At 38.0% G+C, this 26298-nt stretch overlaps 1 protein-coding gene and 2 non-coding genes across 4 annotated transcripts in view; 1 reads left to right on the top strand and 2 right to left on the bottom strand.

Moving 5' to 3' along the window:
• Positions 1–26298, bottom strand: part of LOC109417712 (mitogen-activated protein kinase 1) — a gene marked incomplete at its 3' end in the record, with an annotated part of 456984 nt that overhangs the window by 391842 nt on the left and 38844 nt on the right.
• Positions 22992–23063, bottom strand: Trnah-gug (transfer RNA histidin (anticodon GUG)). Its single transcript has one exon. It is a non-coding gene; the product is annotated as a tRNA-His (tRNA).
• Positions 23501–23573, top strand: Trnav-aac (transfer RNA valine (anticodon AAC)). Its single transcript has one exon. It is a non-coding gene; the product is annotated as a tRNA-Val (tRNA).

Genomic DNA, 26298 nt, shown 5'->3' with positions numbered 1-26298 from the left:
AAGATTTCCAAACGTAGTTTCAGGAGGAAATTTACTAATCAGAAAGAACATCTGAAGGATTTTTAGAAGGACCTTTCGAAGAACTCCCAGAATAATGATGAAACTCATGGAGGAATCTTAGTACAAAATTCTGTAGAAATCCTAGGAGGAACTCCTTAAGATATTCCTGGGCGAATACCAGAAGGTTGTTCTGAGAAAATGGACACGGAGTATACCTAGAAAGAACTCTTGGAAGATTTCCAGAAGTAATTCCAGGAGGGCTCCCAAATGTAACTTCTGGAGGATTTCCACAAGGAACTCCTGAAGGATTGCACAAAAGAACTCCTGAAGAATTCCTAAAAGGAACCTTTGGAGGATCCCAGAAAGAAATTGCAAAGAATTTCCTGAAATATCTTGGAGAATTCCATAAAAAAAACTTGGAAAAATTTCCGCATGAACTTTTGAGGAAAACCTGGAGGAACACCTGGAACAATGAATAAACTTCTGGAGAAGAATTACAAGAAATACTGTTTGGAAAATTCTCCAAACTCCTGGAGGACTCCCAAAAAAATTTATTAAAGACTCTTGGAAGACCTCCAGAAGTAACTTCAGCAGGGCTCCTAGTAGGAATTAAAAAAAGAAACTTCTGGATAATTTCCAGAAATAAGTTTTAAAGGATTTCTTCTAGAAGTTTCTAGAAGGAGTTCTAGGATGATTCCTAGAAGAAGGTTTCCATGGAGGAAACACAGTACGAAATCCTGTTTGAATCCCGGAAGGAACTAATGAAGATATTATATTCCTGGACGAATACCAAAAGAATGTTCTGTAAAATATGTTAAAAGGAACTATTCGACAAACCGCAGAAGAAATTCCTGATGGAATCCCAAAAGAAAAGTTGCTGGAGGAATCCCAGGAAGCACTCCTGGAACTCAGAAGGAATTTCTGGAGGAGTTTCAGGAAAAAAAACTTGAAGAATTCGCGTGAGAACTTCTGAAAAAATCCCCGGAGTAAAACCTGAATGAATTTCAGAAGGAACATCTGGGTGATTCTCACAAGTAATCCCTGGAGGAATTCTAAAACACAATGATTTGCTTTGGAAAGAATTCTAGGAGGAAGTAAAAAAGAGATGATTAAGCATGAACACCAAGAGATAATTAAGCGGAGTTATGCCTGGAGAAATCTCATGAAAATTCTTGAAGGAATCCCTTAGGGAAATTTGAAAGTAGTTCTAAAGGAATTCTAGGAGATTACGTAGAAAAATTCCATGAAAATTTTTTGAAGGAATCTCAAAATAAACTCCTGGAGGAATTTGCGAAGGAATTTCTGAAGCAATGTCAGAAGAAACTCAAGGAAAATTTCCGGTGGAACTTCTAATGAAAATTCCATAGATACTCCTTGATAATTACCGTAGGAACTTTTGGTGAATTATCTGAAAGAGCTCTTTAACGATTTTTTACGAAAACTCCAGAAGAAACTTCTTTGAGAATGCCAAAAGATTTTCTAGAAAAATCGCAGAAATTACCTAGACACATTCCACAAGAAAATCCATGAGGAATTCCAAAGAAAACGAAAACGAGATTACCTAGATGAATCTGCTTGAAGCAATCCTAGGAGAAATCTCAGAAAGAACCCAATAAGCAATCCCGGAAGAAAATCGGGAAGCATCCTATAGGATTACCTATAGGAGAAATTCTTACAGATATCAAAATAGGAATTCTCGGAGGCATTTCAAAAGAAACTTCGCTGCAACTGTGGAAAAAAATCTCGTGAAAAATACCGGAGGAATTCAAGAAGAAATATGGTGATAAATTTTAGAAAACAAAAACATAAGAGCAATCTTAGAAAGAATGAAAATTTAGAGTTGTGTTGAAGTTAGTGTTGTTTTTTCCTGATTCTGACTTTGACGCGTCACAGACTTTTGAGCAATATTTAATTCTGAAATAATTCCAGTGGCATTTTATTGATATATTGATAGTTTTGAAGGGTAATAATTCACAAAATTTTCGGGAAAATGTTTTGCCAAACTCAGGAGGACATTTTAGGAATTTTGAAAAATAAATTCTTTGCCAAACATTATTGTTTGATTCATAAACTGTGTGGTAAGACATTCAAATTATTTATCATTAGATAACATCATGTTAACCCACTGTTTTATCTCACCCCACCCGTTTCAACTTGCCCCGGTGTACCTTATAAGATTTTCAGGCAGAATCGTTGGATTTGTAATATTAGAGACATTATCACAGCTTCTGATTCCTGCAAATACTTTTGAATACTGATCAAAGATCTTTGAGTTAAATACAAGTTTATGAAGTTGTGCAATAACACGAAAACTCAAATTACGAATTATTCACTAGGCAGTGGCCCATGTTCCTTGGGCATTTTTTCATGGTTTGAGGTACACTACTTATATCCCTAAAATATGTACAATCAAGAAGCAAACACATTGTTTTTATAGAGGAAAATTTCGGCTCGTAATTCATAGAAATAAATTGTTCCCAGGTTGATTTTTTAAAGTAAAGTTGAACTACAATCAACGTACAAATCATTTTATTCACTATGGTCAAATCCGCAATAACTAATTTCGTTTGATTTCCATTTATCTACGAATTAAAACTACCGCGTTCAGCATATTACCATACATTTTTTCGTTTCTTTTTGTTTCCCCATTAAAAGCCTTTTAAAATAATTTTTGTTTTCCCCAGTAAAAGCTAATCGAAGCAATTTTGTGTAAGTCAACGATGATTAACCTGAACTGAAAGTTAATTTACTAAGTAAAAACAATAAATGTAATCCATAAGTTTCTGTAGAAATACCTGGAGTGACATTTTTTCGGAATTCATAGGATAACCACAGACAAACAGACATAGTACTCAAATCGCAATCATCGTGCGGCCATATTGAAAATAAAGTGTGATTCGATCTGTTCTCGCGTGTGTCATGGTGGCGCTGCATCACCTCTCAGTTTTGGAGAGAAATGAACGCGACATCGATCATTGTTTACATAAAATGACTCAAACATGAACCTTCATTCATGTTTTATGAATGGATGACGCCACGGGGGAGTCTTCGCCTGCTAAATTGTTACATCGAGCAGAGGGAAACAACACCTGCAAATGAATGCTTCTGATTAAGCACTATGGAGGGTGCTAGTTAGATGCCAAACGATGTTTTTGAAACAAATTTCGTCTAAGTAGCATATATGTTTGGGAGAAGAGCGGCTTTTCAATTGAACTCAAGAGTAGAATACATAGACATGAATACTTCAACTGCTAGCATCGTCCATCTTTTCTGTTATAACGGATAGTAAGTACTATATATAAAAGGAAGGAAGGAAGGAAGCTCAAAATAGATTTGCTGTACTAAATCTTCGACAAATTGTATGAGTTTATCACAAGAATTTTTCAAAAAGCCTTTACAATCATTTATTCTTTTTCTAAAAAAATATAATGGCGAAGATCCGATTGTTAGAGATTGTTAGTTCGATTGCTAGAGAAACTTCACGGAGATTCCTAGGTTTTTGGTTGTAATTGGCCTCTTTAGCGGGGTTGAGATAATTCCATATTCTAAATCTGCACGACAAACTGAGCCAAAATCCAAATTTTCATGAATTTTGGTGCCCGAGAACCTATTTAAAAATCAATTTGAAGTTTGTATGGGAGCGATTTGTCGAATCACCCCTCGTTGCATTTTGTACTGGGCGGAGCTGTCAAGCAGTTGCCCAGCTGTCAAAAGGTGATATTAAAAAAATCTTTGAAAATGATTTTAGGTATCAAAACAAACTTCGAAAAATCTGAAAAAATCATAGTGGCTCAGAAAAAGGTGCTCTTTCATATAAAATTGAAAAATCAACACATTTTTGAAAATTTGAAAACACAATTGATGATGATTGGGATGATAAAAATTTTCACATACAAAAAAAATCAATTAACTTTAACTTTTCATAAAGTCCATACAGTAATTCTCAGATTTTCACTGTTAATTAGTCAACTAATTGTTGCCTCTGCATTTCTCCAATTGTCAAGGGAAGGAGTTTTTGGTAGTAAGGAGGGAGGGAGTGGGGGAGATTATTTATTCGGCCGGTTTGAGAGGAAAATATCTGGCGGTGCTACGCCATCCGGTAGAAAAGAAAATTGTTACTTAAGATGAAACTGGAAGCATTTCCTCACTTTTTGGTTTTTGATTTTTTATTAAATAACGAAGCAATATTTTCAAAATCGGTTTTCGTGCACATGTAGAGTATGGATCAAGGTATCTTTTGATTTTTTTTGTAGTGGAAAATGTTTTTCGTTTTTGCAGAAACCATTTTTGAACAAAATTTCACAAAAAATGGTTTCTGCAAAAATGGAAAACATTTTCCACCTAAAAAAAATTCAGAAGATACCTTGATCCATACTCTACATGTGTACGAAAACCGATTTTGAAAATATTGCTTCGTTATTTAATAAAAAATCAAAAACCGAAAAAATGAGAAAATGCTTCCAGTTTCGCCTTAAAGAAGTGATTCTTCCGCATGGTTTATGGGAAGACTGGTGGTGATACGGTTTGATGCCAAGCTTATAGTTTTTTTTCCGCGAATGAAAGTGGGTATGCTCCATGTATTATCTTGTGGTGCAAAAAAATGCTTTCGCAATTTGTGTTAGTTTGATTGAATCCCTGTGGACTAAACAACAATGAAGGTGCAAGTGCAAGTGGACTTCCAAGTGATATTTTTTGGTTCACGAGAAAAAGCTGCCACACAAAAAAGTATCTTGATTGAGTTTCAATAAGGCGAAATTGCTATAGTGTGATGCTGACGCTGATTTTACCTAATCAGCTTGAAACAATCTTGCTTTATTGCCAAGGCCTCAATTGAAAACAACATTTCTGATTTTTTTTCTATTTATACTCGTGTAAATAACAACCAAATATTACGAATAAATGTTCATTTGGGGAGGGCTGGATACCATAACTTTTGATTTCGTTTCAGAGAGCGGGTAAAGGCGCTTAAGCCTAGGCTTGAGAGCCAAGGTATACGGGGGAAATACCGTTGTCCCTTCCCAGGATTCCAGAGGACATGGAGTGACATTAACATTCTTAGCAAAGTCACTTCCAACGAAGCGGTATATTATTCTTATTTTCCACGGAACGATTGGTACGAGATGTCCCCGTTTTCTGATTACAATAACAATAACAACGCTGCACAGTAGGCCTGGCCGCTTTAATGCTTGTAATGCATCCCTTATGTACTGCAATCATTAATAATGACAAGAAAAATTATAGGAGTAGTCGATCCTATCATTTTCCAGGATTCTTTCAATGAATGGCTGTGTATGTGTAGACTAGACTAGACTAGTAAGGAGGGAGGGAGTGGGGGAAGTCACATGATCTGAATACACCTTCGTGCAACCTCTATTTGAATAATAACAGTAATTGTCATTTTGAAGGTAACATAAAATATGTGAACTTCAAAGTTGACAAACCATTCAAATCGAAGTGAATAAGAGTCAGTTAATAGTAAGGAACTTGAGAACTCGGCTCCACACTTAACGTTGGTTGAAAACATAAGTGAAACATGTTGCTTTGTAACTTTATAGGTAAATCTCTTGTACAGTTGAAAATAAAATAATATGGAACGACCTCACCAATATTATATTCATCCTTTTGTTCATTTCTGTATTCGAAGTTCATACCTATATATCGAAGAATTTTGTTCATTAACGTAGCTCCGTTATGGCTGGGTGGGTGCAACGTGAACTCCACCGGTGGTAATCTATAATGCTCTACGCTATAGTGACATTCAATTACAAGGTTACTCAGGTTAAAATCAACAAAACCCACTCGAGATATGATAAATAGTAAGATAACGCAAACAGTTCGAACTTAGATGTATGTATAATGCTTTTATTAGGCCAGCACCAACAGTGGCCATGGGCGGTGTCAACAAACTGTAACTAGCCAGCTCAGGGATTAGGGTTTTTCATCTACAGGGTCGTTGAAGTGGATTTTTAAGCTTGTTCTCTCTCCCCTGGTCAGTAGAAGGTATTTATCAGAACAGGAACATATGGAAATGGAATGCATATCAACAAATGACGTACACGCAAAAAGAAATAAGGTGAAACATCAAACCGGTTACCGATGGGTGCTCGAATCTAAAACTCACCACTTTTCGAGGGACCGCAAGAGCGACGAGGGTTGGAGACCCCTTTATGGGTCCAGTAAAACGAAACAAACACAAAACAAGGGGAAACACTAACACTCATGGTCATTTCTAATGGCATAGTTACTGCGAATGTGTTTAGGCCTAACTAATACATACATAATTTATTGGTGACGTCACGGTTTACAGGGTACTTGCGCATTTCGTTGGATCCAGATCAGAGTTGTTTGTAGTGGTGTTGCCATGGTGAGCGATGTTCTCGCTAGACGAGATGCTGACTGTAGTGATGGTTGCTATGGTTGGCGACGTTCTCGCCAACTGGGATGGTGGCTGTATTGGTGCATCGGCTGATGCTCTCGCTGGAGTTTGTAGCAATGGCGGCCGCTGGACCGCTCGAAGGAGCTTTTCTACTGAAGATGGCGGCTAGTAGCGTCGGTAGCATTGAAAAACGTATTTGCTACCCGAGCTCGTTTCAGAATTCTTCTCGCTTGTCAAAGGCGGGCGATTGGACTACTTGTGCACCGAATTTTGCTGGCAAATACAAGAAAAAGGCCCACTTTGGACCTAACCACTTTTTAGTTCCCCTGTGACGCCACTTTTACTAATCTTTCGTTCGTTTACACATTTTACAGTTTTTCAATTACCTTTTTCTTGTTCGTTTCTAATTTCAGTTCTTACTCGTTTTCACTTTTAGGTTAGGTTGTACATAGTCGCACTAAATATAATTTTAAGAAACATTAGATTTTTAGAAACATTTTAACACTAACAAAACTAACCATTTTTAATCGTGTTTAGATTTAACTAACATTTAACACTTTTTTGCATGTTTTACTAACAATTTTAACACGTTTTTTTTTTTCAAACAACTAAAAGGAAAATAACACAAAAGTTTAGTATTTCCACTATATTGGAGGCATTACATTAACCTCACATTTTTCGATTAATTAAATAAAACCGCGCGCACTACTAATCGGTCTGGGGTCACAAGCGAAGAAGAGGAATTTTCATTCTCACTACCCGTTATTTATAGGTGATCGGTCTAAATGTCGAATATCATGTTATGTAACAATAAGTTCAATATCATGATATTTGACATATATGTTGTTCATTTGATGCACACCCTAATCAGTTTACGTGCGCTCCATCTGTTGATCGGGCTTGGTAATATTTTGCCTTACCGGTTCAAACTGCTCGACATAAATCCTGTCACTTCTGACACAGTGGAACATGAGAGTGGTTCAGGCTCACTCATCGCCAAGCTCACAAATGAGTGCCGCTGTTCCAATGTTTATGAGGGTATTCTTTTAAAAGGGTTTAATGGTTGGAGCATCCGGGAAGGACTGTGGGAGTTGGGTAATTGTGGTGGAGCTACAATTGATATTTGTAACCGACGGTTACAAAACAAAGAATTTGTTATCAACTGACCTGAAAATGTTGTTTGGATGTTCTCGATGGATGTGGGAATTTTTTTTGATGTTAAATGAGTCGTCGTTTTACTGTTTTAATCATAAGGTGCAACGAGGATTTCCGCAGTCCGCAGACAACAAGTTCGATTGATTTAGACATTGACATTGTTCGAATAAACACGCTTTAACTAGGATATGAGAAACTTTTCAACAGTTGACGGTGAAATGATCAGAAGAATACTATGCCAATGTCCGGTCATTTTTTTTTTTTTTCAAAGTGATTACGGCGGTAGCAACCCTGTGCTTATGTTCTACACCGCACCCTTTCCCTACATTTGCTTCTAGGAGCCTCTATTTTTGTTTCAACACACAGAAGTACGTAGGCGTGTGTGGCCCAAGTCGACACTGTTTGGCCTGCGTTGAACAAAAATAGTTTTACTAAAAGTTTCCCCTTTTTTCTTTTTGTCAATTGGTTTTTTAGTATGGTCCATGTAATTAGTTAGGTTCTTGTCAATTTGTCAGTTATTCGAAGTAGATCTCCAATAGTAAATAAGTCAATTAAGTCATTCTGATCTGTTCTATCATAGCAGCTTTAGTCTTTGCTTTATTGAAGTGTAGTTTTATTGGAAATATGCTGAATGTCGTTATTGAAAAGATACGTCTAGAACTGTGTCCTGCTAGTTGTTCCGTCATGCACATACGTCATGTCTTAATAAAGCCTAGGAGATTAACAAAAACACGTATGTTCGGTCAGATGTCCACTGAGTAGAAAGTCAAGGAAAATAGGTTTCTTCATTGTCAGTTGTTATGTAAGCCTCGCTTGAAGCACTGCCCGTGAGAACCCTGTCATCTGTACACCAACTAATCCGTATCTTCATACACAGCTAAATACTGTACTGTCAACCAGCGAAAAGCCTACGGGTAAACATTAAAAAATGAATAATAATGCTGTCTAGCGCATTGTTTCCTATCGGCCATTATTGAAGTCTAGTCCCAACTGCAAGCTTTTTTCCAATCTTAGCGTCAATTGTCTTCTAGATACTTCTAGACAGATTCATCGAATCAGTCGAACCCGTATGTTAAAATATAGTCGATTCTGTGTAAAATTGTTTCCTTGCTTTTTACTTCTCTGTGTTCATCTCTTGTGTCCTTAAAATGTCATCGGTCCAAAACCTACAGAAACATGTAACTGAACTTCTGATATTTTTTCTGTTGGTGTCATAACATCATCTAAGAGATAAACAAAAATTGCTTGTCAACTATTATGTATTCATCCCCCTACAAATACTATGAAAAATATTCAAATTCGTTCTGTCCTATCGGTCCTATCAAGATAAACTATGTCATTTTCTCATGCGTGGCCTAGAAATGTCAACCTAGTCATACAAAAGTAACGTTGTTCAGTTAATAAAAAGCAGTCAGTTTTTTGTCCAGTCCAAACTGTCACGTCAAGTGTTCGCACGATAGCTTCGAATCTATCAGCACAATTAAGTGCTGCAAATCTCCTTCCCACTATTAACTTTTCGGATGATTTTAATTGCTTTATTTAAATAAAATATAATAAAGTATAACATTGTAGAAATTCGAAAAAGCGACTATGACATTAATAAATTACTAATCAAAATCAACCGAGAAACGTGGGAAATAGAGCCCAAACAACATTGTGAAGTCAGCTGGCTGTAAAAGGTTCCAAAACCAGTCACAGATCCTATAAAACTTTTATTAGGATTTGTAACGATCATCAAAACCTTCTCAAATCCAAACGATTTGAAACTATTGCTTGGGAATAGACTCTACTGAGCCCTGGCGGTTCCTCCGTGTTTATCGAGCATGTCTGATGCATATGATCAGCCATACTCCATCTGCAGCAGCCGGTTCGTGATGAACCGTTGGAGGCACATTAAAGTGTTAAAAAGGTGATATGTTTCACTAAAGAACACTACATTACAATAATCAAAATGAAACTCCTTCACTTTAATACCGTCAACCCCTGCGAACTTGGCCAGGGTTTTTTTTTTCAAATGCCGGAGCTGGGATCGAACCCATGACCATCCACGTATGAAGTGAACGTGTAGCCACTACGCTACGGGCCCCGGCTATGCCAATGTCCGGTCATTTTTAACCCAAACCGTACACTACGCCAGCGAGCTGTAAACGTGATGCAAAAGGAAGGTTAAAGTTGTACTTAGACCAAAGAAAGCAATGAAGATGCTCTTATACTCAAACATTATTAGTCACATTTGCAACGTGACTGAATATATCATTGTACAACGTTCGTCATCGGGATTTTTTATTCCAGGTATTACTGAGTGATGATTTCATTTCAGATGCAGAGAAATATCTTAGAGCAAATATGATTATAAAACATATTGTGGAATGTGAAGTTGGACAACGGCTGTTTCTCAGCGAAGTATTTTTTTACTAATTGACCAGTTTTAGATCTGGGTATAAAGTGGTTTTAATTGTTCCGTTATATAGATCCCAAACTATTTAAATAAAAGTTCTATAAACAACAACAAATTAATTTATTTTTTCTATCTCACAATGCAAATTGCACAATTTCATAGTTATTCGTCGTCTTACAGTTTTTGTCAAAAGGTCTCAAATTCTAATGAAACTTTCTCCAAAAGCATGAATAATAGATATATGAACAAAGAAAAAAAATCTGGGTTACTTTTTTTCGTATAGTATAAGTGTACCAATTATGGCTATAGTACCAATTATTCGCCATAGTTGATTTTCACCCTTTCACGATGTTAATCGACAATAAAAAAATGTGAACAACAGATCACGTTCACAAAAGATGGTTGCACTCATTTAAACTCCACATTTTGCTCAAAAAATGGTAGAAATAAATAATTTTCCCTATAATTTCGGCTTCTTTGCACCCTTTTTCGCCATAGTGTACCAATTATGGCTAATCCCATAAGAAATGTATGCAAATAGTGCGAAAAGGAACCGAAGTAAAAAAAATGTATCCATAACTGGTACAGGGTCCCTATCATTGGCACACACTGTAATAATTACTAAAAGTATTTTTGGCCCGTTTCTATATTTTTCCTGTAAAGTATAGAAACTAAGCTATACAGTACAGGCACCCTATCTAAGATCTCTACTTCTGGAAAAAGGTATTTGAAAATATAACAGAGTTCGTCTAAAGTCTTGCGATAATAGAAAACTCCCTTAATTTTCACGTCCCTGTTTTGAACCCATGTGGTGCTTCATATTAACAAGAAAACGTCCAATTGAATTGCGGAACGTTATCAGTCCTTAGCAACTATGCCACAACAGCAAAAGTAGCCATCTATACCATCATCCATCGGATGCTTATCCTTCTCAATATTAAGGCTCCCGCTTTCCGGGAAGGTTGAAACAGATCCAGCATTCTTTTCCATCGGAAGCTGCTTAAATCCATGAGTCGCCAGAAGACAACGATAAACGATAGGAAATATGACAACATCATCATTATTAACGTAGCGGCGACGTCGGTCGTGAACTTTGGTTTTATCTTCGCCTGGGGACACTTTATGCTCTGGCCTCCGGTGTGGATCCACCCGCCGGTTGGCGTTGGTTGGTTTTGGTAAAAGCTTTCCCAAATAAATCTTGCGTCTCCCTCGCCTCTGGCAGTGACTGGTGGTGACGTTGATGAAAAATAGTAAATCCCACCTCAAACTGTCACATGTGCTGTCCATTTTTGTTTCAAAAGAGGCCCGTGTGTTCTATTTCTCGGAAGTTGGTCGCTCGCAGCACACCCATTCGGATTGGCAGGGGTTCTCCAGCGGTTCCAAAACTATTGAAATTAACACATTTTTCAGGGATTTGGAGTTCATACTGTCAAAACTTGTAATTAGAAGGCATAGAATGTTGCTAATTGACAAATTGAGAGACAAATTTGTGAAAAAAATCGCGTTCTGGTGGGATTTGAACCCACGACTTCGTATTAGCTAGACCGACACTTTAACCAACTAAGCCACAGAACAAGTAATAATTCTGGGGAATAGAATGCTAAACTGACTCCGAGCCTGCACCATGAATACTCCCTTTATCACAAATCAATCTCTCTTTCGATTTAGATGCCAATCTACAACACACTCTCGTTTGTGCTCACAAACTACGAATAAGAACGGTCTATCCGCAAAAGTGTTTCATATATAATATGTGTGAGTTCAGCTTCTGAAATGAGCTGTAGGTGATTGAATTTAGATATTTCGAAACGACAGTTTTAGCACTGTTGAGAACCACTGGCAAAGATGAAAAGGCACAACAATCAGCTTCCCAACATTCCCGGCTCGTCTTCGTCGCATTGCTATGCCTTCTGGCGTTTCCCCCTTACGGCGCCACATCTTGATGACAAAGGATTCCGAATTGTTCCAGTTCCGTCGGCCTGGTCCAATAATCTCGGTATGCGACGAACGGTGCGACGGCGGATCATCATCATCGACGGACTTAGTAACATCAACTAGCGAGCTCGAGCAGGGAGCGCGAAACGTGCAAAAGAGTGCCCGTCCGGAGAAACGGAGGCAAGCTTAACATGTCACGCGTGTTCACCCCGACATAAATACGGGGATTTATCCCTTCGGGGTTCGTTTAAAACCCGAACATCATCATGATCTGCGAAGGAGATTCGAGATAAGAAGAGGAAGCTTTCGTCGTCGGAGCGAGGATGTCGGGCGAAAGGATTAATTCGATTCCCGGTTTTGTGTCGGTGGCTGTGTTGCAGGAGATAGCAAGCAGCATTTACTAACGAGATTGAAAAGCCATAGGAACGGGAGTTAGTAATTCTCAAATTAACGATGTCAGGAACGGTCGGAAGCCAAAAGCGAACCGAGACCCAATATCGATTGTTACGATTCGGTACGGGATCTGCCAGTTACGGAAACCCTTGTTTCCATTTTTTTATGATCCCAGATAAAGGTGGCTCAAGTTTAGCAAGTGTGGGATATTAAGGGATTGTATTGTCGGAAGCTACAGGAACACACACTTTCACATATTCATAATGTGTAACAAAATCGCTGCGAGTTGTTTATGGCAATTTTGCTTTGATTTCAAAATCTAAGACGGGAGAAGCTCTGAAACATTGATGAAAGAAAATTTGTGGTAAGCAAGACTATGTTATGTGTGGGTTTTTAGATGGAGGGGTAAAACTGTAAGAAACACGATTTATAAATAATTTTCTGTATTGTGTATTATACATTGAAGTCTACGAGCCTCTTTGCTTACGTTAAGATATCTTGAGCTCATGGCCTAGTTGTCTTATTCTTATAACCATGAACATGAACACAGATTAAGAGTCGATAACAGCGCCGATGACTTCCTAGCGGATATCGGGAAAGACAAATATATTTTTCGACTATATTCATAAAGGACGAGCTTGGTAATCTATCTAGTGGCTAACACTTCTGATTCCTGGGTTCAATCCCTTACTCGTCCCTCCCTACTTTGTATATTTCTATATACATTCACTGTATACTGTATAAACTACGTTTATATCCATAAACTATATTCATTACATCGCTGGAACTAGACATGGATTGACAAAAAAGCCTTTCCCCTTCCTTCCAACATTCACAGCACAGTGTAAATCTTTCATATAACGCCTACAAGTTTGCAACCAATCGAATTGTGTTGCGCCACAATAATCTTCACTCAATTTATCACTTACGCATGGCATCCACGCACCAATGCGTGAACCCCTATGCCAAAAATAAACCTTTTCCCAGCACTCCGACATCCGCATGACCTTGTGCAGGCATAGAGAACTAAACGGCCTTTTGGTAACAAGCGATTACAGCAGCATTTCGCTTCCCTTCTCCACATTGACCTTCAACCTGACGTAGCAGGCGCCATTGTCGCCAAAAAATAAAAGATCATCAATACTCACACACTGAAGATGCCTGTTAGTCCCAAGCAGCTACACAATGAGATGTGTGTGAGCGTACCTTGTCTGGCGATACTGGAGTTTCTACTAAGGGCGGTCATTCAAGCTCAAGCTAAAAAACAACCGCAAAGTTCACAGCCGACAAAATAATCGCTCTAAATATGTTTTGAAATCGAACTGGAAGTCTGAGGAATTCCTAATTCTACCTCCCATAAACCCACACCCATCAATGCTATCCTAACAATTAGTGTTCACCAATATTGTACAGGTCAAACGATAACAAATTCTTTGTTCGTTGACACCAGCCATCGTCCTTCATCATATTCGCCCTTTCCGTGTTGGCCCAATAAAAACATTATACCACGACAAAGCTCGAATTGCTTGCGTTATCTTTCTGTATCTTATCGTATCGAGTGGGTGAGTAGGTTTTGTTGATTGTAACCTGAGCTACCCCGTAATCGTAATTGAATGTCACTAGAGCGTAGTGCATTATAGATTACCACCGGGGACGACGTAGGTACGTAAATAAACAAAATTCTCGGATTTGGCTGGGGCGGTGCTTCGGATACAGTAATAAACAAAATGAAAGTAACGTAGCGGTCGTTTTTAACGACAAACGCCAAAGTTTGGAAGACATTTACAAATGCAAAAAAATACTAAAAGACACAACAGTATATGGAACATATGTAATAACATGCGAAAGCGAATGTCAAGGCAATCAACACGTTGTAATTTCAACTTGCCATTTTTAGCAGCATAAGCAAAAATCGAGAAATTGACATTTGTAGGGTGCCACGGTCAAACTACATACCGTAATAGGTTGGCCGAGGACCGACCCGTCGAGCGTCCGACGGCAAACTAATTGTCATACCGATAAGTCATCGGATAGGCAGTGCCCGAAGCTCACGACCATTTTCGAAAATAATTCCTCTCCCCATCTTATTCCATCCGACAAGGATGTTTTCGATCACCTGGCAATCATTTGACTCATTTGTCCATAACTCAGTTCAGAAGCCCAATATTACAATGTGGTGTTCGGCAAACTTGTAGATTATTGTTTTTCCTACAATTATCACCAACGACGCCATATCCTAACTCTAATATTTACGGTGTGAGAGCACTAGTACCACCTACTCATACAAAACGATCGAAAAATTGTAGGAAAAATACTAATCCACAAGTTTGCCGAACACTACATTTCAATATTGAGCTTTTGAACTCAGGGTGCAGTTATGGACAAATGAGTCAAATGATTGCCAGGTGATCGAAAACATCCTTGCCATCCGAAGGAGATTTAGATTGTGAAAAGGTACAAACCATGTGCATTGGTGGAATCAAGTTCAGCTGGTCGGCTCTAGAGGCACGTTCTCCCTCATTTGGGAAAATTGTGCCATTTGTTGCCTTCAGGGGACGGAGATGGCCAAGTGGCTCCGTAGCTTGAAAGAAAGAAACGCCCGCCTAGCAAATTGGGAGTCAAGGGTTCGATTCCCACCGGAACTCGTGTATTTTTTTTATTATTCAAATCTCAATTTTTTCATCAAACACCTGTTACTGTTGTGTGCATGAATGCCAAGGCAATCAAACGATGCGAGAATCAATGGTGTTCGGAGAAAATCAGCCCCTATTCCACGTTGAACAACCGCGACAATAACTTGCTTAAATGCTTTAAGCAGTTTCACAGTCATTTATTGATAGCTTTCTTCACAAATTGAGAACTCGTGCAGCCTATATCGCCCCTTATAGCATTGCAAATATTCTATGCCCAAATAAATTGAAAAAAAAATACTAAGATAATATCCAAGATGGGTTCAATCCCATCCCCGGTACTTGCAGTTTTTCGATACTTCCCAGTCATCCAAGATGTTGAATAAGATGTTAAAGTGGAAGCGATATGCGTACCTCTTCTGAGCCTATAGCTCTAACGGACCCTTAAACTTGAATATTGGCTAACGACAACTCAAAATGGACCCACAATCGGACTGCAAAAGGAACAAGAGTCACACATCAACATCCTCGTGCTCATCGTTCTACCATGGACAAGATAGAAAAGTGACAGCAGCGCAAAGGCCACCATTTTGATATAGTAGAATTAGATAATTGAATTTTATTGTAATGAAAGAAACGGTGGATAGAATCGCAAGTGTGCGACGAGAGAAATTGAATAGAAGTTGAAAATTAACAGAGGGCCAAAATTGAACAACACAATCACAACGACGACCCCTTTGCCTAACGTCCTCGTGTTGAACGGCTGGGTACTAGTAGTTTGATGATGACTACTAGCCCTAGACAGGCAAAAAGATCGTGGTTGTGATCTGTTAAATGTTGTTCGGCTTTGCTTTCGGTTCTATCGATCTGTGACACTTGTTCAGAGATTCATATCGAGCGAACGTTACTTATTTGATTTTTCGCGGAGCATACGAGATGAAAGCGCGTTGTTATATTAAAGACAGGATTTTTAAAACAAAATTCTTTTGTGAAACAAAAGGGTACCCAAATAACACACATGTCTCAAAATAGTTAAGGCAACGCAAGTTTTAGTTATATAGAATATACGTAGTCTAGCATTGCGTCAGAATTATGTCAACTTAACTTCTACACAACCAAAACTTGTGCTATGGTATGAAAATATGAAATTTTATTTATTTTTTTTTTCAATGGATCTACTTACAAGTACGAATAATGCGGTTTCAACTGTGCAGAATCCCAATTTTTGATATCATTGCTGCATTGGTTACTGTGCATCATGGCGCTTACTGGAGTCAAAGCAGCTTCGTTCTTTGAAGGTTCTTCTAAATAACATAAGAAACTATTTCAGACTCTAGTTTAATTTAAAAACACTTCACTAATACTTCACTTTTGCAAAAGAAAATAAAAAATGAATAACTCTTTTAAAGAAAACTAGAAAGGACGAGCAAATTCCTTTTAATTCTACTACTGTGCTTATCTTCGGACAGATAGGCCTATTTCGTCTGTGACTTACAGACTTCTTCAGTGTCAAGTGCTCGAGTGTCAAGTCGAGCACTTGACACTGAAGAAGTCTGTAAGTCACAGACGAAATAGGCCTATCTGTCCGAAGATAAGCACAGTAGTAGAATTAAAAGGAATTTGCTCGTCCTTTCTAGTTTTCTTTAAAAGAGTTATTCATTTTTTATTTTCTTTTGCAAAAGTGAAGTATTAGTGAAGTGTTTTTAAATTAAACTAGAGTCTGAAGTAACAAGTTCTACTAAAAGCTCTAAAGTAATAGTAAAATAAGAAACTATGTCGGAAACAAAACTTTACATGTAGTTGTATTCAAATAGGGTGCATAATCACATAAGATCAAGCATCATCGAAAATAAACAATATTAAGTTTCACTAAAACCAAAAAGTTAAAGTAATGGAACGAAAAGTATTCAATTTTCCAATGCACTTAAAAAGCATACCTCCCTTCTGATTCTCTGCTACACTGGACCAGTTTTGAGTCGAGTTTTCAGTGCTGCTGTATCACTGAACTTTAGTAAGCAATTGTTAACCATTTTTATTAAAACAAAACAACTATATCAAGCTGAATGCTGTTTAGTCCATAATTACTGACCAACTATTGAGCTTTACCCTTAGTAGAATAGTATTAGATTCCAGTACATTAAAAAGTTGAATAAATTTCAATAATAAGCATGTGGAAAGTTATGTAGAATCTTGGAAAAATAGTTTTTATTCAGGTTTAATGAAAACCGCTTCAGTTACATAATAAAAAAAACATTTTGTACATTATAATATATTTTTCTACATGATAGAATTTGAAAGTTATGCAAAAAACTGATACATAAGTGACCCGTTTTTGTCAGCCCCTTTTCGGAACACATTTTTTGCTCTCTTCGAAAACCTAAACAACTTTTCAAACTTTTTATACCTCTAATATGTTCTGCCCTTAAGCTGTGGTTCGATGATTAACATGGATGAAAATTGAATAAAGTTTGATCGTAAGATAACGAGAGCAAAAAGTTTGTCGTAAAATGGGGCTGACAAAATCGGGTCCTTACTGTATATTGAAAAATAAGACAGATATCGCACAAACAAGGTGTGCTCTTCTTTCTTACAAAGTTACCTCTTTCTGCTTTTTCTTTCTCACTAGAATAACGCTCCAGGTGAAACAGAGCTTGCATTTCGAAGGAAAACTCCTAAAATAAAATATTGGTGCAGTCCTTGGAGGAACCTCAGAAATCCAGGAATTTTGAAGGAATTTCTGGATGGAACTTAGGATTCCTCTAGACCTAGACATTGTTGTTGGAATACTTTATGCAGTTACAGCTAAAATTTCCTAAGAATACATTGAGAAATTTTCTTGGAATTTACCCAGCAATTCCTGCTAAAATACACTTGCAATTCCTTCAGGAGTTTTTGTTGTGATGGCTCCAGGTATGCTGCAGGAATTAAGGAATGGAATACATCAGGAGGTTTTCTGTGATTCCTCAGGGAATTCTTGCTGAGAATTCTCAACAAATACTTGGAGGACAACTCACAGCAATTACTGTAGAAACCACAGCTAACATTGTTTGAAAACCTTGGCAAGAATTCTTGAAGAAATGTTAGTCGGAATATCTGAAGGAATCCTTGAAAGAAATCTCAGTCTAGGGCAATATCAGCAAGCTTTTCTAGAGAAATCTCATCAGGCATTTGTGGAGGATGTCCAAGAGAATTTCCAGAAATCCAGAAATTCCTCATGTGGTTCTCCAAAGATTTTCCCAATGATTCTTCCAGGAATTCCTCTTGGAATTAATCCAAGAATTAATCTAGGATTACCTTTAAAAATTCTTGTTGGGATTCTTCCAATCATTCTTGATTAAATTCATCTAACATTCCCTGAGAAATTACTTCTCTATGGATTTATCCAGAAATTAACTCGGAGATTTTTTCAGGGAATCCTTCAGAATTCCTCTAGGGATTATTCCAGGAATTCCTCTCCATATTATGAAAATATCTTCCGATTTCTAGTAGACAATGACTATTAGTTATGATTTCCTATTCATATCTTTAATGTAATTCTCCCAAGAAATTCTCCTTACATTTCTCAAGAGGTTCCTCTAGAAATTCGTCTTACGATTACTCCAGAGATGTTTTCCTTTAGGAATATCTTTCAGAATATCAGCATCAGCAGATATTCTTACTAGGTTTTCTCTAAAAATTTTTGCTGGAATTTCTCAAGCAATTTTAGTTAAAATTTTCCCAGAAATTGTTTTTGAGTGCCCTTCAAGAATTTCTGGAATATCTCCAGTAGGAATTGCTTGAGGAATCCTAGCAAAACTTCCTGGTTTTGGATTCTTCCTTAAATTTCTGAATAAAACCCAGCAGTATTCCTGATTCTCAGTGAGTATTTCTCAACGAACCACAAGTGAATGTCCAACAGGAATTACTGGGCAAATTCTAAAAAAACTACTGAAATAATCTTTGTAGAAATTTGGAGGAGGTATACGACTGGGAGGAAATGTTGAACTATTGTGGCTTTCTCAGTCTAAGGGCATTGAAACGGCTAGTTTGGCATAGCCCGACGTTTCAGTCCCGTGTATTGGACCTTTTTTAAGGGATAAGCAGTCAACCGCCTCTCGTTATGCGGTTTTTGAATGCAGTTTGAGAGTTGGAGCTTCTTGTAATGCCATTTAACATAAAACACATAAATTTTCCTTTTACTTTTTGGGACAACTTGCACTGCACACTACAGGTCCCGTAACGTGGGTAGATCACCTTGTAATGGTGCGTTACGGCGTAAGATCTACAATAACAAATTTTGATCTTGTAATTTTTTAGCTTTGTTAATTTAAATACAGGAAAACTCCAAGATCACAATTTGTTCAACTTTTTTTTTGTTTTTTTTTTTTGTATTATGTTTTTCATTGTTAATAAACCATTTGTTCCAGGAGGATTCAGGTAATTTTTATCTTTGTCTAGAGAGATTTATTCCCAAAAATTATATAACTGTTGTGAGCCTATCACCTTTTAACTTTTAAGTAATACTATTTTCTATTTCAGATGTACAAGCAGGCAACCCTGCAGTCGGGACGACGAAACATCCTTCTTATTTTTTGAAGGATCAAGATCGCCATATCATTCGGTGACGGGTAGACCACGTTGTCCGCGTCGTTTTTCTTCAAGCCGAGTGTCGTAATGTCGCGGTTTTTTTCGGATCGCCAACTTTTTTTACTCGTTTTACGCAATCTTGTTTTATTTTTGTTTTTACTTTTTTTTTGATAAATTGAGATGCTTTTTGTTGTTGTTTAACACGATTTTTTGATTATTTTTTTTTTCTTTTATTTTGTTATTTCTCGAGCCGCCAATTTTTTTTCCTCGCGTTTTAAACATTTATTGCAAATATTATTATTTATTTCGATGACCCTGGAGGGATCGGTTCTGCTTGTGTCTCGCACTGAGCCGAAACATACCAATTTATACAATAGAAAAAATATCTTGATGTTATTTTCGTTTAACTCGTTTTACGTTTTTTTTAATAAATTGAGATGTTTTTTTTTCGTTGTTTTTGCGTTTTTTTTAATGTAAATTGAGGTTTTTTTTTTTCACGGATCGCCAACTTTTTTTTCACGCGTTTCAAACATTTAGTGTAATGTTCCGATGACCCTGAAGGGATCGGTTCTGCTTGAGCCTCTCACTGAGCAGAAACATAATTATTTAAACAATAAATAGAAAAAAATCTCTTTTGATTGCCGGCTTTCAGAAGATGAAATTTTAACCAATTAAACAACCAATGCCGTGGGTCCATCGCCAGCTTTTCAGGCGAATACATCTCCCAACCACCCACTCCGTAGTACTTATGGGAGTGTCACTGAGTCGGAGGCCTTTTAAATAAGTGTTACATCAACATTTCCTTCCCCTATCCCAAGTTACGGTAAAGATGGGCGTGGCCGAAAATAATGACATTTGTGCTTTTGGTATTCTTGCATAAGATTGGAACAAAGATAACTCCCCGGCCTTGTTCCGGAAAGCAATCCGAGCAAAATTAGCAAAAGGTACATGAATGTTGTTAGTATCGTTTATAGGAATTTCTCGGCTCTGGCAGTCTGAGTGGATAGCAAAAGGCTGTTTTGCTCATACATCCAACGTTTCGGTTATATTTATTTAACCTTCTTCAGGGAATCTCAAATATTTGCAAAAACAATTTCCTAATTTACAACCCTATTTTCGAACATTTTTCCCATAGTGCTACTTACAGGAGTTAGCTTTTTTGTTAAGTGGTGTGAATCTCTACATTTGTTTGTCCTGTAAATATCATGGCGGTCACTTTTGCTATGGCTATGAGGGTACGAACAAGGGATTAACATTTGTTTTATAAAATATTGTGCAAAAGATCTTACTGCATAGGTGTCAAATAGCTTGAGCGGCACTGTAGTTGGCTGGTGCTTTTATAGCAGCACTTTTTTCAAAGCTCGTTTTAGTTGCTTTTTTTGCGCTACGTTGCTTCAAAAGCAACGATGTTTGTCGTCAAGTATCATCAACAAACTGCGCGAAAAACGAATCGCTCGGCTTGTGCTGGTGCGATGCAACTGTTATCATGAAGTTAAAATAATAAAATTACTCAATTCTCGTTCAATTTTGGTGCATTTTTAATTCAAGATACGCTTTCGATCGTTCGTATCCTGTATCATTTCTTTTAAATTTTAATTTGATGCCGAGAAACTATTTTTCAAATGTCTGTACAAAGATATTTTTATGTCTATATAGGCCGGTATCCTTTGACAGATACGAGTATTTCAAATACCACTTACATTCTTCTTCAGTGCAAGTTAGCACCTTCTTCGGGATGACTATATGGAGATGGATTATACTCAGTACAACGAACACTTTCGATTAAGAAACAAAAAAACTGCTAAACAATAAAATTGCGCAATTGTACTTTAATTTGTCCGCTACTGTATGTTTTTTTTTTTTCATCGAAGTAATACAATGTTTCTACCGATACGTATCACGTTTTGTCTGTCGTGTTTGCTTCTGTCGAAACGCGATCGATTCAATAGGGTGCGGGCACCGGTTTTGGCCAGTATAAGGGAAATCATTTTTATAAAAATAAGCAATAATCCTATGAAAACAATCAATGCGTCAAAAGAAAGGTTTCAATCTATATTTTGAAGGAAAAATGCAGAAATCATGCCAATACTTGATTTTTGTATTAAAAGTGGCACTGGCCAAAATAGAAGCTCTGCCGCAGTTTTGGCCATATTCTTAAGTTTGGTTTCTATTTTGGCCAATCACGTGTATTTCTTATGGGAGTGGCCAAATTAGAAGCACCCTGGCCAAAATAGATATATGGGAGCAGATTTTTTAAGGAAATATATTTTTTTCTTCCAGTTTTTAATCCAAATGTGTGGTTTTCACAGCTGTAATCATCATATTGTATTAGGATCTACTAGTAAAAAATAAATTTGCGCCGATTTAGATCGCAACAGATTCAATACCGCACTATGGCCAAAACTCCGGACTGGCCAAAACTGAAGCTTCTACCCTATTTCTAATAAATATTGAAGATTCATTTAGCTAATTAACACACTCATCCCCCACTCCACCACGAGAGCTTACCTTCTGCGCTTGTGTCGAACGAATGGGGAGGCGGTGCGATGGGTAGTTCGCATTGTTGGTCGGGGTGGATTACAGCGAAGAAATGTTTGGCGATTGTCTGGATGAGTGATTGCACGTTGGGGGCTCCCCATTCCACCTTGCATACTCGTCAAATCCACCACCGAACTCAACAGGTTTCGATTCTTTATCTTTTTTCTCACTTGCGCTGGTTGTTGGTGTACGTTGTATTCACCGTGGAAACGTGATCCACGCTTTATCCGTCGACAGCTGCTGTGCTGCGGGTTGCCCGGTCCGTCATCATCATCATCCCACCCAAGGGCGATACTTGGTGTTTGGTGCTGGCTACCATCGCAACGTGGCGCTCGGAAACGTGTGTTCTTCGTGTTATTTTTTTTCTGTAGGGTGGAATCGTCATGTACGGGATATTCCTGAATTAACCAAACCGCAATGGAAACCTGTCCCTGTAGCTGGAACCTTCACCCTACAACATCCTATTCCGCGCTCGATTAATTTCGACGAAAAAGCACGTTCTGTACGTATCATCACCGTCTTATGTTCACGCGCACACTTCATCTGATTTGCAGCTCGCTTCTCTCGCTTACAATTGCTCTCTTATCTTTAATTTATATTGGAAGGAAAACCGCAGAACAGCTTATACCCACCACACAAGTACCTACTTGGTATAATGGAGCATTCTTTTGGGATGTTAGCGGAATCGTAATATATGATTAGAGGTAATTTGAGCCACACTTCAACGTTACATCATGTTTTCCTCATGATAATAAGCTTCACCACCTTTTCAAGGTACAATATTAGAGTGTTTTTTTTTCTTAGCATATGAAAATTGACCTATTATTTTGAATCTTACCAACATTTTTGGCAGCGTCACTATCATTGAAAATGCATTGGTACTTACCTAGAAAGAAAAGAGAAGATTAAAACAATTAATATTATACCGAATAGATAGAAATCTCGCTCAATTGGACATAAAAAAAGCTTCCTCCGTGACAGTGAGCCAGCGAGAGCGCACTGCCGTGACCAGGATTCGAACCTGGGTTACTACGGCCACAACGTAGGGTCCTAACCACTAGACGATCACGGCTGTTGGAAGAGTTGAAAGCACTTCGAAAAAATGTCAAGCCGTAAAATCGATTGCATTGCTCCACGAAATTGAAAAACATACAGAATAGCAAATATAAACAGAAATAAAAATAAAAGTAAAGCTATAAGCTGCCTTTCACCAGTGTGTGGTGTCATAATTCGATTTGGATCACTTCGTCTTGCTTGTGTAAAACGACATCGGCAGCAACTTTTGCCGAAAACAAAACGAACGTTGATAATGCAGTACAGCAATAACCCACAGCACAGGCACAACCACCACGCCCATCACATATGTACGGAACGGAATGGATTGTGCAAGGTAACGAAATTATCAACTCGAGTGGAACAATAAATTGTAGCTCACGATAGAAATGGATTTGAGTGTTATCTTTTTTTTTTATTTTGTCTATCGAAGCGAAGCAATAACAAAATCACCAAGTTTCCGTGGTGTAGTGGTTATCACATCCGCCTAACCCCCGGAAGGCCCCCGGTTCGATCCCGGGCGGAAACAGCATGTCAATTTCTTGATTTTGCTTTGGCTGACCAAGCCATGTGGGAAATTACACTGTTGAAAATGCTTTGACATCCATGTGCACAACAGAACACGTGCTCGATGAACAAATTGAGATTTGAAATTATGAAAAGAAATCCACGTACTCCGGTGAGACTCGAACTCACGACTCCCAATTCGCTAGACGGGCGCTTCTATTCCTTCAAGCTACGGAGTCACTCGACTATCTCCGTCGCCAGCAGGCCTAGAACTGAACTCGATTCCACAATCGCACATGGTTATCTTCTTTTCACAATCCAAACCCCCTTCGGATGGGATTAGATGAACATCTAACACATTGTCTGTTGTGCACATGTATGTCAAAGCGAGAGAGGAAGTTATTTTTAATTGTCGAGAGCTTCGGCACTGCCTCCCAATCACTTATTGGTATGGCAATTAGTGTGCAGTCGGACTCTCGACGGGTCGGTCCTCGGCCGACCGAATACGGTAAGGGGGGGCGAATTGGGAGTCCTGAGTTCGAGTCTCACCGGAGTACGTGGATTTCTTTTCATAATTTCAAATCTCAATTTGTTCATCGAGCACGTGTTCTGTTGTGCACATGGATGTCAAAGCATTTTCAACAGTGTAATTTCCCACATGGCTTGGTCAGCCAAAGCAAAATCAAGAAATTGACATTTGTAAGGTGCTACGGTCACCCTTACCGTATTCGGTCGGCCGAGGACCGACCCGTCGAGAGTCCGACTGCACACTAATTGCCATACCAATAAGTGATTGGGAGGCAGTGCCGAAGCTCTCGACAATTAAAAATAACTTCCTCTCTCGCTTTGACATACATGTGCACAACAGACAATGTGTTAGATGTTCATCTAATCCCATCCGAAGGGGGTTTGGATTGTGAAAAGAAGATAACCATGTGCGATTGTGGAATCGAGTTCAGTTCTAGGCCTGCTGGCGACGGAGATAGTCGAGTGACTCCGTAGCTTGAAGGAATAGAAGCGCCCGTCTAGCGAATTGGGAGTCGTGAGTTCGAGTCTCACCGGAGTACGTGGATTTCTTTTCATAATTTCAAATCTCAATTTGTTCATCGAGCACGTGTTCTGTTGTGCACATGGATGTCAAAGCATTTTCAACAGGAAACAGCATGTTTTTTCCTTAAATTTTTGTTCATAAAATTATTGAATTAATTTTCAAGAATATACAGAACTTTTTGCAATTCATAATCATCTACCTACCTCATGCGAAAGTATGCCACAATGGACTACTTTTCCACTTTTCATTGTATAACAGAAAAGTGTTGCATAATCAAGCACATTATGCAACACTTTCCTGTTGCATAAGAATACCAACAAAATGTTAGGCACGGACCACGAATAAGTAGTGCTTATAACGTATATTTTTTTCAGCTAATTCTACATCCATTGGGTATTTTGTAGGGCTTCCAATTTTCCCGGGATTCAGCTTCCCGGGAAACGGGAAATAATATAACCATTTCCCGGGATTTCCCAGGATCCCGGGAAATAAGAAAATTTTATTTTTCAGCGAAAAATGTGTTTATTATACAGAAAATCGTTACTCAGATCCATTTCCTATTGTAGACTGTATACAATTCAGCAAATTTTACGATAAGAAGAATCATTTTTTTACTACCAATGCATTTTAGGTGCGATTTCAACCAGCATTAAATATTGAAATTTTGATTTGAAATGCTTGATTTAATTGTTGTTGTTAAATGTTTAACAATTATTTTTGGGTACATCAACAGGCATACAACAACCCCACTGATGTTCAATTTATCATAATAATTATTCCTAAAATTCACAATCACATTGTCATACTTAATGAAGAGATACAATAGCACAAATCATGAGAACATTACGCCAGATACATAAAATACTACAATTTACGAGAACTGCCAAAGATAAAACAAAAAAAAAACTTTGGCGAGCGATTTAAAAGTCAAAGTTTAAAGCTACAAGGGTAAAAACCCATTGAAGCCCAATAACGGCTTCATACGTGCTATTATCTGGTCATCCAATCAGCAGGCGCTCTATGAGGTTTTTGTACCATGATCTAGTAGACATGTGTAAATTGGTTTGTTCCTAAATATTTGGGCAGTCACTACGACCCTGTGAGCTATAAATAGAACTCTGGCTGTATTGCGTGTGACATGCAAGGGTTGTTGGTGGATAAGTTGACACTATGGGATGAACTCCATACTTTAAAGCAGTATTAAAAAGAAGAAGAACCGTTGTCGGATGAAATCAGTTTAATGCCATGATATTATTAATAGGATGTTATCTGCGTAAGCATTCTGTTAAGCTCCAAATGTTTTATAACATCAACATAAGTAACATCTGCATTAAGGTCATGTGGTTTGACGAACGTAAATCAAGAAGCTGGGTAAATCAATCATTGACTCGAAATTTTAAATTGGCCATTTAACACTTGACAAACAAAAGCACAATAGAAATGAAAATCCCGGGAAATTCGGGAAATCCTGGATACAAAAATTTGAATCCCGGGATTCGGGAATCCCGGGAAATTTCATTTCCCGGGAAATCCATCCCGGGATTGGAAGCCCTAATTTTGAATCTGATTGAAACTGCCAAATACATCGTTTCCCAACCTTTGCTCTTGTGACCCCCCAATCTGTTGTCTCCCAGCTTTTCATAGAACAATCGAAGCGTGCCTGCAAGCAGTTGGGGTATCGCGAAACGAAGGTTGA

The sequence above is a fragment of the Aedes albopictus genome, chromosome 2 (genome assembly GCF_035046485.1).
Source record: "Aedes albopictus strain Foshan chromosome 2, AalbF5, whole genome shotgun sequence".
NCBI classification, from domain to species: domain Eukaryota; kingdom Metazoa; phylum Arthropoda; class Insecta; order Diptera; family Culicidae; genus Aedes; species Aedes albopictus.
This window is presented reverse-complemented; position numbering and strand designations above follow the sequence as displayed.